This window comes from Pseudophryne corroboree, chromosome 1 (assembly GCF_028390025.1).
Source record: "Pseudophryne corroboree isolate aPseCor3 chromosome 1, aPseCor3.hap2, whole genome shotgun sequence".
NCBI classification, from domain to species: Eukaryota; Metazoa; Chordata; class Amphibia; order Anura; family Myobatrachidae; genus Pseudophryne; species Pseudophryne corroboree.
The window spans coordinates 513886407-513903854 of NC_086444.1; positions in this window are offsets into that span (position 1 = coordinate 513886407).

The following is a 17448-nucleotide window of genomic DNA, read 5'->3' on the forward strand; positions in this document are numbered from 1 at the left end:
AGCTTTGGTATAATCCCCATGGTCCTGACGGAGTCCCCAGCATCCACTTAGGACGTCAGAGAAAATAAGATTTTACTTACCGATAAATCTATTTCTCGTAGTCCGTAGTGGATGCTGGGCGCCCATCCCAAGTGCGGATTGTCTGCAATACTTGTACATAGTTATTGTTACAAAAAAATCGGGTTGTTATTGTTGTGAGCCGTCTGTTCAGAGGCTCCTACGTTTGTCATACTGTTAACTGGGTTTAGATCACAAGTTGTACGGTGTGATTGGTGTGGCTGGTATGAGTCTTACCCGGGATTCAATATCCTTCCTTATTGTGTACGCTCGTCCGGGCACAGTATCCTAACTGAGGCTTGGAGGAGGGTCATAGGGGGAGGAGCCAGTACACACCACCTGATCCTAAAGCTTTAGTTTTGTGCCCTGTTTCCTGCGGAGCCGCTAATCCCCATGGTCCTGACGGAGTCCCCAGCATCCACTACGGACTACGAGAAATAGATTTATCGGTAAGTAAAATCTTATTTACATCTGCCCCTGGGTTAGTGAAGGTCCAGCCACATCCAATCAGAGCACAGCGGGACCAGTCCCTTTTATCTCGATTTTTTACATTGGCTGTGATCTCCTGCTGGGTGAACCCCACTTGGAACATCCATTTTATTTTTCTATATTAGTATTGGCAGGTCTAGGTCACATAATGCGTGATTCGGACATGCTTCCAAATCACAAAATTGCCCGCTGCCTAGTGGGGTCTGCAATACTAATTTCAAAAATAAAATGGATTTGATAAGCTGGTCGCGGCAGTTGGCAGATGGGACCCTAGGATCACACTCTGGCCAGACACCTGTACCGCCTCGTGGGTAATCTGATCAAGGACATTAAATCATACCTCCCAACATGACCCTCTCCAGGAGGGACAGAATGCTCTGCTCCTCGACTTCCCTCTTACTGTATGATTGCAATCACCTGTGCTGAAACACCTTTCTTACCCATTAACCTGTTCAAAACAGATGCCGGCAATAATAAATTAAGAGAAAAGTCTAGGAGCAGAGCATATTGTCCCTCCTGGAGAGGGTCATGTTGGGAGGTATGATTAAATTGAAGAAACATTTAAACTGGATTGTGATGCTTATGGACAGCTTTAGCACTGGCTCTCCAAGTCCGTAATGTGGTTTACGCAGTATTTGGGATGCTTTCCCAATCAACACACAAGAACCACTTGCACCTCTCCCAGTTGCTGTGCTGCTAGTGATTGCAGGAGGGATTGCATTGTGGTTCCAATCACCTCTTGAACCTCCTCCACTTACATTGCCAGTCATGACTACAGATGACTAGTGTCTCACTGTGCTCCCTACTGTGTTGAATTGAAACTTAGGCACTCTATGGCAGAGGTTCCCAATGTGGATGCCATGGGTTGATGGTCCAATACCAAATAAAATAATTTTTGGTCAATGTGATAGGCAAAACTTGTGCTTGTGGCTGCTAATCATAAAATATGTGGACAAAGATAAACCACATACTGTAACTGAACCATGACCACATAACTGAACCTAAGGATTACAGTTAAGCACAAATTACTTTATTTAATAATCTTTGCTGAGTTTCTTAGTAAGAGCTTTTGGCCTAGAGGTGCCATGAAAAAAATGCTCAAATTACTGCTTCAGGTCCTGCATGCTGAGCAGAAGATAGAACACCCCCTACCGCCCGCAACACATCAAAGCTGCCACTGATAGCATCCCCCCTACCGCTGGAGGATGGGTAGGGGCCCAAGTGCATTGCTTTGCCCAGGGTCCTACACTGTTAAGACCGCCCTGCAAGTAAAGCCGGGTAAAGCAGACAGCCCTGTGGATGTCATGGAACACAGAGTTCACATTGTGAAAAGGAAAGTGTATTGTGCAAAACAGAAAAGGGACCATCATAGCTATAGGCACAGTGTCAGCAATTGTACGTCCATGATACACAGCACTGTGATGATGGCTGTTAGGCACACAAAAGAATTGACATGAACACCTAGATCCAGACTAGAGAAGCCGTCACCTGAAGCAGCAGCCTTTCCCATAAAGATTTATGCTCTAACAGGTACTTGGATACCCCAAGGTCTTATTCTCACACTAGTAGGGGCGGATTGGCCATAGGGCTCACCAGGAAGATTCCTGGTAGGCCGACGTGTCTGTGGGGCCTGTTTAGTGTGTTGTCATGTGGCCCCACCCCACATGACAGGCAGCCCACTGCACGCAGTACACTGCATTGTCCCCATTCATTCTGTTATCCCATCTCTGCATTACAGCAACTCTGCCATTCAGTGATGCTGTAATGGCTACAAGGTATGTTATACCTCTTGTGCTGCCCATGTCAGGCCACTTCTACAAAATTTTACAGGGACAATTTTAGTTCCCAATCCGCCCCTGGTCACAGACACAACTACAGCAAAAGATGCAAGGAAGGCCGCAATTGCATACAATCAGGCCCTATGAGGAGGAATCCAGCCCCCTCAACAGACTCTGCCCCCTCATCAGACCACACCCCCATTAGGGCTGCTTCCATAAATTTCCCAGACTGGTTTTCCATCCCAATCTGCCCCTAGACAGTAGTAGGAGCTTGTGACATGCTGTGAGGTAAATGGTTGGGAAGGCGATGGTTAGTATCAGAGCCAGATTTACACACATAATATATTATGAACCCAAGGGTACATGTGGGCATTAGTGCAGTAGTATAGACTGCTGGAAATTTTGAGAGTTTTGATCAGAAATGTGCGGCCAAGGTAGGCAGGTGAGACAAAGCATCGCTTGTCATAGACCAGTATACAGTACTCCAGAGTTATGACTATGAAAATATTTAAGCTAAGACAAAGAGGATATTTATCATATCTTTGTATTTTTCATGCAATTTTTTTTGTAGTCAAGCTCTGGAGTATGAAAATTAGGGATACCTCACTAAAAGTGGGTAACCACGCGCTTAGTATGAGTCGGTTCTCTGAGCAGCTATATCAACAAATGGATAGTCAATCCAACTAAAAACATATATAAACATAAAATATATAGCGCTATGAATGGTATAAGCAGACAGGTGTAAATGACAATAAGATTTATTGGACATAAACTATTCAATAAAAAATAAAACACAATATTAAAAAATGGAGCTATTCATGAAAAGTTCATAGAAACCAGTCTCTGGTAGGTTAGGACCTATGGGACTGTGTAGTATTGTCCAGTGGTCAGTGGACCTGAAAGATGTTACAGCCTTTTACATGGGATAAGATGTTCCACAATAGTTACCACTTTTTGAAGATGGATGGTTCCCTTAGCGGTGGTTCAGATGGCACAGGCTCCAACGCCAAAAAGTGAAGGGAATTGAAGAGGTGGATAATCAACAGCAGGATCGCACACCATAAGTTGAATCCCAGGCTTAGAGTCCACTTTCCGATGTTCTGGATGTCCCAAGTCAAGTCCTTTTAAAGGTCACTAATGTCCGTTCTGACGCGTTTTGCTGTCACCAGGGACAGCTTTTTCAAAGGTATAGCTCCTAGCTCCATAGTCCCTTTTTTATAGGGATGTCCATTATACATAATCATCACACCTGTCTGCAATCACTTTAATTTCATATATATATAATTTATTCAAAGTACATAAATCTTAACATTTCATAATGTATGAGGCAAAACTATCTGTTTCTAGTTATTTATCTTAAAAAACGAGTGAAAGAAACATTTGTAATCAATAAAATTTTCAGCACACAGTAATTTCCCTCAACACTAGATGGCATACTGAGTTCAAATACAATGGGCTTCTCTGTCTCTAAGGTATTTCTCACTCTAGTGATTATTTAGTCATCCGGTCATGTGACGGACTTGTCACTAGTCACATGATCGGCATTTGTCTGTATACATAAACACAATGTGTTCTAGACATGTGACGTCCTCTAAGTCACATGACTACAGTTAGAAACCTCCCCCAATGGCGCCGTTCACCGTGACCACACTAGCGCTGTCACGTGACACACGCGTCATCGTTTAGGTCCGTGGTCACGTGATTCTGTACGTCATGTGGTTCGATTCTCCAGTCGCGGTCACGTGATTTGCGCGTCGCTGACCGCACATCTAACTAATCTCCTAATTTCAGCATTAATCCAATATACAAACACCAGTTAAGGGCTCACGACATCAGGAGAGATATACTATTTATCTCATTGTGAATAATGATATTTATGTTTTTATTTATATCTATTATTTCTCTGATCATGTGGCCATCTGCTCCGGTCACATGATCCAAACTAAGCCAATCAAATAGTTGCTTGTCACACAAGCTAGGCAAAATCCCCTGATTATTTTGGAGCCATTGGAATTGACCCTATTCACGTCCCATACTTCCTTAGGCATAGTGTTCCCATTGTCATGGTAACCTACAACAATAGCAACACCTCAGTTACCATGACTTGGGACATCCAAAACATCGGAAAGTGGACTCTAAGCCTGGGATTCAACTTATGGTGTGCGATCCTGCTGTTGATCATCCACCTCTTCAATTCCCTTCACTTTTTGGCGTTGGAGCCTGTGCCATCTGAACCACCGCTAAGGGAACCATCCATCTTCAAAGAGTGGTAACTATTGTGGAACATCTTATCCCATGTAAAAGGCTGTAACATCTTTCAGGTCCACTGACCACTGGACAATACTACACAGTCCCATAGGTCCTAACCTACCAGAGACTGGTGTCTATGAACTTTTTATGAATAGCTCCATTTTTTAATATTGTGTTTTATTTTTTATTGAATAGTTTATGTCCAATAAATCTTATTGTCATTTACACCTGTCTGCTTATACCATTCATAGCGCTATATATTTTATGTTTATATAAGCTCTGGAGTATACTGGAGTATGACAGGACAGGCTCTGCTCACCTGAACACGCATCACAAGTAAAATCCAGGTGGCGACAGAGAGATAAACTGGAGTGGGTATTGCTGAGTGCGGTCAGAGAGGGAATAGAATAACTTACAGGAACCGGAGTCTGGGACTGGAGCTGGATTCCAGGTGCAGACAGGTAGCAGGTAGTCAGGAGTGTAATGTTGCTAGTAAAGGTTACTGGCAGTCACTGAACTGGGAGCAGCTACTGAAATGCACGCTGAAGGTAGAAGAATACTGCAACTAACCATTTCAGGAATTAGGAACAGGAGCAGCCAGGGTCTTGGTCAGACAACAGGGAGCCAGATATCAGGACAGGTCCAACAACATGCAGCTTCAACCATCTAGGGATGGAAATCAACCATCAATGATTAAAAAATCAAAAGTCAATCTCTGCTCTCCACAGGAAACAAGACCCCTGATCTGATAGGAGCCTTGAGAGCAGGAATAATTAATAAACTGCCAGCAGCTTTAGACGGCAAATGAAAAGTGCCCCGGCTGCTTTGTAACACCCGGGACCAGCAGTCATTGCGAGCCAACACAGAAGCTTGCAGCATCCCAGCTGCTTAGCAACGGCCAGGATGGAAGGAGCAGTGTGAACCATTACGGCTAGCATGGAGGCTCATAACAATGATGACTGAGTCACTGCACTTGAACTCTGGCATAGAAGATTTGGTCACATTGGTACAACAGTGTTCAAAACCTACAGAGCGGGATTGTCACAGGAATGTCAGTGACTGACACAGAAAAGCCTGTGTGTGAGAACTGTATATTAGGGGGAAAAAAATAATCAGCCCAGTGGCGTATCTATAATGGGTGCAATGAGTGGTATACACGGGTCTCTGGATCCAGGGGGTACCACACTGTTAGGCGCCGGGGTCCGCTTGATGGTCTGCGCGGCCCGGCGCCTAGCAACTAGAGACGCCGTGCACGTACAGCCGCCGGCTCCCTAGCAACGCTAGACGCCGGGCGCGCTGAGTCGCACGGACCCTAGCAACGGGGACGCCACTGGCGGACCGCGTTCCCCGTTGCTAGGCTTTAGGAAATTAAGATATTCACCTGCTCTCTGGCCGTGCAGCAAGGCAGCTGCACGGCATTTATTCTAATCAGCCTTTAGCAGCTGATTGGAGGACTCCTTGTTAAATACACTCCCAGGGCTTCTCACAGACGCCGGTAATAGCTTCCTGCATGCTGCCTTTGTTTGCTGAGAGTCTGTTTCCAGTCCTGCTGTATCCGGTCATTCCAGTCCTCAGAAGTCCGGTATTCGGGAGTTGTCATCTCATCCCAAGAGGTCGTTTGGTTCCCTGGAGTCCTGACTGATCACCGTTTTATATCCAGTGGTGTTCGTGAGTTGCGGCTCTGCCGTGTGTTGCGGCTCAGCCGCTTTACCTTTTATATTTTGTGTTTGGAGCATTTGCGGAGGGTTCCGCTTCCACAAGTCCTCTCTGGTACTCGGCGGTGCCGGGTAGGAGAATTGGACAAGTGGATATTTTGGTTGTCCTTTTCCCTGGCGGTTTCTCCGCACATATTATAGTTTTGAGTTTGCTTAGCCCCTGGCCTGGTTGTTTAGTTAGAGGGCCTCTTGTTATCACCCTGTCTCGGGTTTCCCTTTGTCTCTCATTAAGACCGGAGGGCATCGAAGTTGGGCAGACATAATCCGCCCTTCAAACGCGGCTGCCAAGGGCTCAAGAAACCATAGTTTCGCAGGGGATTTCTGACAACACGGGTGAGACAACAGAGTTAGGGCGCCAGGGGCTATTTTCCTGTCCTGCTCCCTTCCCCAGCATTCCGTTCCAGTGCTCCGGTCCTTGCCATAAGATCTCCTCTGACCAGAGTGCTGGAATCATAACATTATTACCGGCCATACCAAAACTTAAAATTAAACAGGGTTTAATTTTTTCTCATTCAGTTTTGTGAGAGTTTATCGGCCTCATGAATCCAACAGGTTTAGGGCCAAATCCTGGTCAGCTCTTAGTCAGCCAGATTCAAGAACTTACTCAGATGGTTCAGGATCTTTCTCTTCGGGTGAAGTCGCAGGAAGATCTTTTGCGAGCTTCCCCAAGGGTAGTCCCTGAACCAAAGATGCATTTGCCTGACCGTTTTTCTGGTGATAGAAAAGAGTTTTTTAATTTTAAAGAATCCTGTAAACTTTATTTTCGTTTAAGACCGACTTCCTCGGGTACTGAATCTCAGCGGGTCGGGTTTATTATTTCTTTGCTCCAGGGGGATCCTCAGACCTGGGCATTTGGTTTAAGAGCAGAGGATCCGGCATTGTTGTCAGTTGACGCTTTTTTTGAGTCTTTAGGGCTCTTGTATGATGACCCTGATAGAGAGGCGTCCGCTGAAAGTCAGTTGCGCGCTTTCAGACAGGGTAGAAATCCTGCGGAGGTTTGTTGTACGGAGTTTTGCCGTTGGTCGAACGACTGTGGCTGGAATGACCCAGCCCTGCGCAGTCAGTTTCGCCTCGGCTTATCAGAGTCTATAAAAGACAGTCTCCTTCAGTACCCCGCTCCTGAGACTCTCGATAAACTCATGGAGCTTTCTATTAAGATTGATCGTCGTCTCAGAGAGCGGAGGGCTGAAAAAGGAGCACCTGTAAGGTCAAGTCCGTGTGTATATTCCATTCCTGAATACGTAGAGGAGCCCATGCAGATGGGTCTCTCCCGGCTGTCTCCTGAAGAAAGAGCCAGAAGGCAAAATTCTGGTCTTTGTCTGTACTGTGGGGGTAAGGGACATTTTGCTCGTAATTGTCCGAACAAGTCGGGAAACGCTTTGATCAGGTGAATTGTGAGGGGGTTCACCTAGGTCTGCAGCTTATCTCCTCGAATAACTCCCTTTTAGTCCCAGTTAAAGTTTCCTTTGGCAGCCTCAGTTCTTCGGTGTCGGCTTTTGTTGACAGTGGAGCTGCAGGAAACTTTATGGATTTAACTTGGGCTAAGGCCTTAGGCATTCCTCAGTTACCTTTGGGTAGGTGTGTCACTATGCATGGCTTAGATGGGAGTCCGCTGTCTAATGGGATTATTTCTCTCCGTACACCCCCTGTACTACTTACAGTAGGAGCTCTACATTCCGAGAAAAACGAGTTCTTTCTTACACATTGCCCAGCAGTTCCAGTTATTCTGGGTCACCCTTGGCTGGCCTTTCATAATCCCACCATTGATTGGCGGTCGGGGGAGATTTCACATTGGGGTACTTTTTGTGATAAGGAATGTATCACATTTCCAGTCAGAGTAGCAGCTATCATTCCAGAACTCATTCCGGTGGAATACCAGGAGTTTGCTGATGTTTTCTCCAAAGGCAATGCGGACATTCTGCCTCCCCATCGGCCTTATGATTGTGCTATTGAGTTAATTCCTGGTGCCGCATTGCCAAAGGGAAGATTATATGCATTATCCGGGCCAGAAACTGCGGCTATGAATGATTATGTAAAGGAGAGCCTTGAGAAAGGATTTATTAGACCATCAAAATCTCCTTTAAGTGCAGGCTTCTTCTTTGTGGAGAAAAAGGATGGCTCGCTTAGACCTTGCATTGATTTCAGAGCCCTGAATAAAATCTCAGTTAAAAACACCTATCCTTTGCCGTTGATTTCTGTACTCTTTGATCAGTTACGTTCTGCTGTGATTTTTTCTAAAATTGACCTTAGAGGAGCGTACAACTTCATCCGAATTAAATCTGGAGATGAGTGGAAAACGGCCTTCAGTACTCAGTCGGGTCACTACGAATACCTGGTGATGCCGTTCGGCCTGTCCAATGCTCCGGCAGTTTTTCAAGACCTCATTAACGATGTGCTCCGTGACTTCCTAGGGAAATTCGTGGTCGTTTACTTAGACGACATCCTGATTTTTTCTGAATCAATGGAACAACATGTTACCCAGGTGCGTCTGGTTCTTCAAAGGTTACGTGAGAATCATTTATATGCCAAGCTGGAGAAGTGTGAGTTTCATGTCACGGAAGTATCTTTTTTAGGGTACATAATTTCCCCTCAGGGATTTTCCATGGAACCAAAGAAACTCCAGGCCATCCTTAGTTGGGCGCAACCCACCAATTTAAAAGCAATTCAGCGCTTTTTAGGGTTTGCGAATTATTATAGGAGGTTCATTCATTCTTTTTCTGACCTGGTTGCTCCCATTGTAGCTCTGACAAAGAAAGGAGCGGATCCTACCAACTGGTCGCGTGAAGCTGAGTTGTCCTTCCGGGCCTTGAAACAAGCCTTTGTCTCGGCTCCAGTCCTCAGACATCCTAATCCGGAATTGCCCTTTGTGGTGGAGGTTGATGCCTCGGAGGTTGGAGTGGGGGCTATCCTTTCTCAAAAGGATCCGGAGTCTCTGGAGTTACATCCTTGTGCCTTTATGTCCAGGAAATTCTCCTCCGCTGAATCCAACTATGACGTTGGTAATCGGGAGTTACTGGCGGTAAAGTGGGCTTTCGAGGAGTGGAGGCATTGGCTGGAGGGAGCAAAACATACTATTTCGGTATTGACTGACCATAAGAACCTGCAATACATTGAATCGGCTAAGCGGCTTAATGCCCGGCAGGCACGTTGGGCATTATTTTTTACGCGTCTCAAATTTATAATCACTTTCAGGCCTGGTTCCAAGAATACTAAGGCTGATGCCCTGTCACGTAGCTTTCTTCCGGTTCACAATAACAATCCTGTTACCCCCATACTTCCATCTTCGGTCATCTGGGCGGGCCTCACACAAGATTTATTTACCCAGTTAAAACAGCTTCAACACCAAGCTCCTAGAATTACTCCTGCTGGTCGTCTTTACGTCCCTGAGTTTTTGAGAGCTACTGTTTTAATGGAATTCCATGATAACAAAGTTTCAGGGCATCCAGGAGTCTCTAAGACATTGGAGTTAGTCTCTCGCTCAGTATGGTGGCCTGGTCTTTCTAAAGACGTCAAGGAATTTGTTTATTCATGTCAGGTTTGTGCACAGCATAAGGTTCCCCGTTCCTTGCCCATCGGGCAACTTATGCCCTTAAATGTTCCTCTCAGGCCGTGGTCTCATATTTCCATGGATTTTGTGGTTGACCTTCCCCTTTCAGCCGGATTCCGAGTCATATGGGTGGTAGTGGACCGTTTTAGTAAAATGGCTCATTTTATTGCTCTTCCCCGATTGCCTTCTGCCCAAGGGTTGGCAGTTTTGTTTCTCCGCCATGTATTCAGGCTTCATGGGTTGCCTACTGATATTGTTTCTGATCGGGGTCCACAATTCATCGCACAATTCTGGAAATGTTTTTGTGCCTCATTGAAGATGAAATTGTCGTTAACATCCGGTTACCACCCACAATCCAACGGGCAAACCGAACGAGTTAACCAATCATTGAAACAATATTTGCGCTTGTATTCAGCCAAACTCCAGAATGATTGGTCCGAGTTTCTTCCGTTGGCTGAATTTGCTTACAATAATTCTTGTCATTCCTCCACTAAAGAGTCTCCATTCTTTTCAGTTTTTGGTTTTCACCCCAGAGCTAATTCTTTTTTTCATCATTCCTCAGTCTCCTCGCTTACCTTAACCTCCCATCTCAGAGCCATTTGGAAAAAGGTGCACCTTGCTCTCAGAAAAGCGGCCTTTCGAGAGAAGAAATTTTCTGACAGGCTCCGACGTCCTTGTACTTTTAAGGTGGGAGATAGGGTGTGGTTGTCGACTCGCAACATCAGTCTTCGACAATCCTCGGCTAGACTGGGACCCAAATTTATTGGGCCATTTCTTATTATTAAAAGAGTCAACCCAGTTGCCTTTCGGTTACGTTTACCAAGATCTCTCAGGATTGGAAATACGTTTCATTGTTCCCTGTTGAAACAATACGTTTCTTCCAGTAGATTTCCTCGGAAGATCTTTCAGGGTAGATCTCCAGTGGATGTACAGGGACAACAGGAGTTCTTGGTAGAGAAGGTTCTCGATTCCAAATTGTCCCGGGATCGGCTGTATTTTCTGGTTCACTGGAAAGGCTATGGTCCGGAGGAAAGGTCTTGGGTCCTGGATAAGGATCTTCATGCCCCGAGGCTCAAGAGGGCATTTTTTCGGGAATTTCCTCAGAAACCTGGCTTTAGGGGTTCCTTGACCCCTCCTCAAGGGGGGGGTACTGTTAGGCGCCGGGGTCCGCTTGATGGTCTGCGCGGCCCGGCGCCTAGCAACTAGAGACGCCGTGCACGTACAGCCGCCGGCTCCCTAGCAACGCTAGACGCCGGGCGCGCTGAGTCGCACGGACCCTAGCAACGGGGACGCCACTGGTGGACCGCGTTCCCCGTTGCTAGGCTTTAGGAAATTAAGATATTCACCTGCTCTCTGGCCGTGCAGCAAGGCAGCTGCACGGCATTTATTCTAATCAGCCTTTAGCAGCTGATTGGAGGACTCCTTGTTAAATACACTCCCAGGGCTTCTCACAGATGCAGGTAATAGCTTCCTGCATGCTGCCTTTGTTTGCTGAGAGTCTGTTTCCAGTCCTGCTGTATCCGGTCATTCCAGTCCTCAGAAGTCCGGTATTCGGGAGTTGTCATCTCATCCCAAGAGGTCGTTTGGTTCCCTGGAGTCCTGACTGATCACCGTTTTATATCCAGTGGTGTTCGTGAGTTGCGGCTCTGCCGTGTGTTGCGGCTCAGCCGCTTTACCTTTTATATTTTGTGTTTGGAGCATTTGCGGAGGGTTCCGCTTCCACAAGTCCTCTCTGGTACTCGGCGGTGCCGGGTAGGAGAATTGGACAAGTGGATATTTTGGTTGTCCTTTTCCCTGGCGGTTTCTCCGCACATATTATAGTTTTGAGTTTGCTTAGCCCCTGGCCTGGTTGTTTAGTTAGAGGGCCTCTTGTTATCACCCTGTCTCGGGTTTCCCTTTGTCTCTCATTAAGACCGGGGGGCATCGAAGTTGGGCAGACATAATCCGCCCTTCAAACGCGGCTGCCGAGGGCTCAAGAAACCATAGTCTCGCAGGGGATTTCTGACAACACGGGTGAGACAACAGAGTTAGGGCGCCAGGGGCTATTTTCCTGTCCTGCTCCCTTCCCCAGCATTCCGTTCCAGTGCTCCGGTCCTTGCCATAAGATCTCCTCTGACCAGAGTGCTGGAATCATAACACACACGGCACACGCTGCACCGATTTATTCAGTACTTACCGCTCCAGAATCTACATCAGCAATGGCAGCACTGCAAAATCTCCAGTAAAACAGTGAAGTGGCTATTTTCCAAACACAGCACTAGAGTCTACTAGTACTCACCTACCACATAGGCAGAAACGGACCCACATATAGTTCCGGAGGCTGCAGACTGCTGGCAAGCAAAGTCTATTCTGGTGATCTTTTACTTTAATGTATGTTTTAATATTTGCTGCTATTAAATGTACTTGATTTTGTCAAGTATATACAGGGCTGCCATCAGAAATTTTCGGGCCCAGGACGGACAAAATAGATAGCCCCCCCCCATTCCAGTCTCCATATATAGCACAGACTATGTACTAAAAATAGACAATTTTAATATAACTTAAATATTATTAAAGAAAACAATGGCATAAAACTGGTAAATCAATACAACATCTGTGAGATGTGTAGTCTCTTGTGAGGATACATTACATTAATATTAAACAGTCTGCAGGGTGGCGCATCATTCAAAAAGCTTTGTTTTAGCTTATAATTGATAGACAGCTAGATCACAATAGCAGATGACAAGAAATGCTGTTATAAAATAGAGATGGATCCTACCAGTCCTGGTGAAGTTGAGACCGCAGCCTGAGGGGTGTTACATGATTTTCCTGTCACCTGCTGTTGTGATCTACTAATCAATTATAAGCTAAAAGTTTTTCTTTTATATCAAAGAATCTGTTTTAAAGCCTTCAAAAAAATAAAAAGGGAGAGCTAAGTGTGGTGGCCGGTGAGAGGCATTCGTGGTAACACAGCGCAAGTTATACATTGCAATATACCATACAAACCTGGTCTTGAAGTCTTCTGTCGATCTGTACGTCCGTCCATCCATCACGCTGTCCGTGGGCCGGCTCCAGCCTCCTCTTCTTTTCCCCGTCCATTGCACCGCGGTCCTTGTCCCAGGCCACTCCGTCCTCTGCTCCTCGGTGTGGTGGGCGGCAGCTCCTCTTCACTGGAGTGATGTGAAGTCATGATATCACGCCGCGCTGTACAACAAACTTTATTTACAGGACAGCTGCTCCTGCAAGAACTGTTACACGGGGGCCAGGCGGCAGCCCGCGGCACTGCCACAGCGTCGGCGGGTGAACAGGTAGGTGCGGCATTAGCAGCCGGCAGTATGAGCGGCCTGGGCCCTCCACTCTCTGTGAGAGTGGCCAGGCCCAGGACAAGTGTACCCAGGGTACCCCCTTGATGGCAGCCCTGAGTATATATATATATATATATATATATATATACTGTATACACATACATATAAACTATTAACAATAGATATGAGAAAAGTAGATATGACCACTAGTGATGAGCGGGTTCGGATCCTCGGAATCCGACCCGCCCGAACTTTACCTTTTTTTTACACGGGTCCGAGCGACTCGGATCCTCCCGCCTTGCTCGGTTAACCCGAGCGCGCCCGAACGTCAGCATCCCGCTGTCGGATTCTCGCGAGACTCGAATTCTATATAAGGAGCCGCGCGTCGCCACCATTTTCACATGTGCATTGAGATTGATAGGGAGAGGACGTGGCTGGCGTCCTCTCCGTAATAGAAAAGACTAAGTCTAAGAGTGACATTGTTATAATTGTGGGGAGGATTGGGGACGGGGAGCAGCTGTTAGGGAGTACAGTGCAGGGTTTTGATTATACCACCAGTGATTTTAATCCTTTGTTTCTCTGCCTGAAAAAAACGATCCACCATATCTGTGGCTGTGCTCACTCAGTGTGCTGCACTGCTGCATGATATATCTGTGCTGAGTGCACTGCTCTGCTCACACTGCCTAATTGTGGGGACTGGGGAGCAGTTATAGCAGAAGTACAGTGCACAGTTTTGCTGACAGTGACCACCAGTCCAGTATACGTTTGTCTGCCTGAAAAACACTGTGGTGTTTTTCTTTTCTTTCTTCATGCTAGTTTGTTTAGCAGTCTGCTGACAGTGTCCACCAGGTCCGTTATACAGTATATTATATATATATATATATATATATATAAGCAGCAGTACGGTAGGCCACGGCTGTACCTACCTCTGTGTCGTCAGTGCACTCGTCGTCCATAAGTAATATAATACTATACTATCCATCCATCTACATTGTATACCTGTGGTGTTTTTTTTTCTTTCTTCATACTAGTTTGTTTAGCAGTCTGCTGACAGTGTCCACCAGGTCCGTTATACAGTATATTATATATATATAAGCAGCAGTACGGTAGGCCACGGCTGTACCTACCTCTGTGTCGTCAGTGCACTCGTCATCCATAAGTATAAGTAATACTATACTATCCATCCATCTACATTGTATACCTGTGGTGTTTTTTTTTTCTTCATACTAGTTTGTTTAGCAGTCTGCTGACAGTGTCCACCAGGTTCGTTATACAGTATATTATATATATATAAGCAGCAGTACGGTAGGCCACGGCTGTACCTACCTCTGTGTCGTCAGTGCACTCGTCGTCCATAAGTATAAGTAATACTATACTATCCATCCATCTACATTGTATACCTGTGGTGTTTTTTCTTTCTTCATACTAGTTTAGCAGTCTGCTGACAGTGTCCACCAGGTCCGTTATACAGTATATTATATATATATATATAAGCAGCAGTACGGTAGGCCACGGCTGTAACTACCTCTGTGTCGTCACTCGTCGTCCATAAGTATAAGTAATAATAGTATACTATCCACCCATCTACATTGTATACCTGTGGTGTTTTTTTTTCTTTCTTCATACTAGTTTAGCAGTCTGCTGACAGTGTCCACCAGGTCCGTTATACAGTATATTATATATATAAAAGCAGCAGTACGGTATGCCACGGCTGTACCTACCTCTGTGTCGTCAGTGCACTCGTCGTCCATAAGTAATACTATACTATCCATCCATCTACATTGTATACCTGTGGTGTTTTTTTTTTCTTTCTTCATACTAGTTTGTTTAGCAGTCTGCTGACGGTGTCCACCAGGTCCGTTATACAGTATATTATATATATATAAGCAGCAGTACGGTAGGCCACGGCTGTACCTACCTCTGTGTCGTCAGTGCACTCGTCGTCCATAAGTAATACTATACTATCCATCCATCTACATTGTATACCTGTGGTGGCTTTTAGTTGTGCGCAAAATATGGAGAACAAAAATGTGGAGGTTAAAAAAATAGGGAAAGATCGAGATCCACTTCCACCTCGTGCTGAAGCTGCTGCCACTAGTCATGGCCGAGACGATGAAATGCCATCAACGTCGTCTGCCAAGGCCGATGCCCAATGTCATAGTACAGAGCATGTAAAATCCAAAACACAAAAGATCAGTAAAAAAATTACCCAAAAATCAAAATTAAAAGCGTCTGAGGAGAAGCGTAAACTTGCCAATATGCCATTTACGACACGGAGTGGCAAGGAACGGCTGAGGCCCTGGCCTATGTTCATGGCTAGTGGTTCAGCTTCACATGAGGATGGAAGCACTCATCCTCTCGCTAGAAAAAAGAAAAGACTTGCGGCAAAAGCACAGCAAAGAACTGTGCGTTCTTCGAAATCACAAATCCCAAAGGAGAGTCCAATTGTGTCGGTTGCGATGCCTGACCTTCCCAACACTGGACGGGAAGAGCTTGCGCCTTCCACCATTTGCACGCCCCCTGCAAGTGTTGAAAGGAGCACCCGCAGTCCAGTTCCTGATAGTCAAATTGAAGATGTCAGTGTTGAAGTACACCAGGATGAGGATATGGGTGTTGCTGGCGCTGGGGAGGAAATTGACAAGGAGGATTCTGATGGTGAGGTGGTTTGTTTAAGTCAGGCACCCGGGGAGACACCTGTTGTCCGTGGGAGGAATATGGCCATTGACATGCCTGGTGAAAATACCAAAAAAATCAGCTCTTCAGTGTGGAAGTATTTCAACAGAAATGCGGACAACAGGTGTCAAGCCGTGTGTTGCCTTTGTCAAGCTGTAATAAGTAGGGGTAAGGACGTTAACCACCTCGGAACATCCTCCCTTATACGTCACCTGCAGCGCATTCATAATAAGTCAGTGACAAGTTCAAAAACTTTGGGCGACAGCGGAAGCAGTCCACTGACCAATAAATCCCTTCCTCTTGTAACCAAGCTCGCGCAAACCACACCACCAACTCCCTCACTGTCAATTTCCTCCTTACCCAGGAAAGCCAATAGTCCTGCAGGCCATGTCACTGGCAAGTCTGACGAGTCCTCTCCTGCCTGGGATTCCTCCGATGCATCCTTGAGTGTAACGCCTACTGCTGCTGGCGCTGCTGTTGTTGCTGCTGGGAGTCGATCGTCATCCCAGAGGGGAAGTCGGAAGACCACTTGTACTACTTCCAGTAAGCAATTGACTGTCCAACAGTCCTTTGCGAGGAAGATGAAATATCACAGCAGTCATCCTGTTGCAAAGCGGATAACTGAGGCCTTGACAACTATGTTGGTATTAGACGTGCGTCCAGTATCCGCCGTTAGTTCACAGGGAACTAGACAATTGCTTGAGGTAGTGTGCCCCCGTTACCAAATACCATCTAGGTTCCACTTCTCTAGGAAAATGTACACGGAAGTCAGAAAAAGACTCACCAGTGTCCTAAAAAATGCAGTTGTACCCAATGTCCACTTAACCACGGACATGTGGACAAGTGGAGCAGGGCAGATTCAGAACTACATGACTGTGACAGCCCACTGGGTAGATGTATTGCCTCCCGCTGCAAGAACAGCAGCGGCGGCACCAGTAGCAGCATCTCGCAAACGCCAACTCGTTCCTAGGCAGGCTACGCTTTGTATCACCGCTTTCCAGAATACGCACACAGCTGAAAACCTCTTACGGCAACTGAGGAAGATCATCGCAGAATGGCTTACCCCAATTGGACTCTCCTGGGGATTTGTGGCATCGGACAACGCCAGCAATATTGTGCGTGCATTACATCTGGGCAAATTCCAGCACGTCCCATGTTTTGCACATACCTTGAATTTGGTGGTGCAGAATTATTTAAAAAATGACAGGGGCGTGCAAGAGATGCTGTCGGTGGCCAGAAGAATTGCGGGCCACTTTCGGCGTACAGGCACCGCGTACAGAAGACTGGAGCACCACCAAAAACACCTGAACCTGCCCTGCCATCATCTGAAGCAAGAGGTGGTAACGAGGTGGAATTCAACCCTCTATATGCTTCAGAGGATGGAGGAGCAGCAAAAGGCCATTCAAGCCTATACATCTGGCCACGATATAGGCAAAGGAGGTGGAATGCACCTGTCTCAAGCGCAGTGGAGAATGATTTCAACGTTGTGCAAGGTTCTGCAACCTTTTGAACTTGCCACACGTGAAGTCAGTTCAGACACTGCCAGCCTGAGTCAGGTCATTCCCCTCATCAGGCTTTTGCAGAAGAAGCTGGAGGCATTGAAGGAGGAGCTAAAACAGAGCAATTCCGCTAGGCATGTGGGACTTGTGGATGGA